This window comes from Solanum pennellii, chromosome 9, assembly GCF_001406875.1.
Source record: "Solanum pennellii chromosome 9, SPENNV200".
Classification (NCBI taxonomy): domain Eukaryota; kingdom Viridiplantae; phylum Streptophyta; class Magnoliopsida; order Solanales; family Solanaceae; genus Solanum; species Solanum pennellii.
In genome coordinates, this window is record NC_028645.1 from 79307661 (window position 1) to 79308467 (window position 807).

Below are 807 nucleotides of genomic sequence, written 5' to 3' on the forward strand. Positions count from 1 at the left end.
GCATAGACAAGGTTCTGACGGACGTCCAAAAAAAAATTGGCATTTTTGACGTCAGAATCCGGATCACCCAAAAAATGGTTTACTATATCACACGAAAATCTCTCGAAATGAGGGGTATGCTAGATTCAGGGCTCGTTTGACCTTCAAAATGGGTCGGACTGGCCGTGAGGGCCAACCGTCTGCATAGAACAGGTCTTGATGGACGTCCACAAAAAAATTTGGCATTTTTGACGTCGAAATCCAGATCACCCGAAAAATGGTTTGCTATAGCACACGAAAATCGTCGAAATGAGGGGTATGCCCGCTTTGGGGCTCGTTTGACCTTCAAAATGGGTCGGACGGGCAGTGAGGGCCAACCGGATGCATAGCCAAGGTGTTGACGGACGTCTACAAAAATTTTTGGAATTTTCGACGTCTTAATCCGGATCACCCAAAAAATGATTTACTATAGCACACGAAAATCGTCGAAATGAGGGGTATGCTAGCTTCGGGGCTCGTTAGATCTTCAAAATGGGTCGGACTGGCCGTGAGGGACAACCGCCTGCATAGACAAGGTCTTGACGAACGTCCACAAAAAAATTTGGCATTTTTGACGTCGAAATCCGGATAATTCAAAAAATGGTTTGCTATATAGCACACGAAAATCGTCGAAATGAGGGGAATGCTCGCTTCAGGGCTCGTTTGACATTCAAAATGGGTCGGACTGGCCGTGAGGGCCAACCAGCTTCATAGAGAAGGTCTTGACGGACGTCCTATAAAAAAATTTGCATTTTTGACGTCGGAATCCAGATAACCCAAAAAATGGTT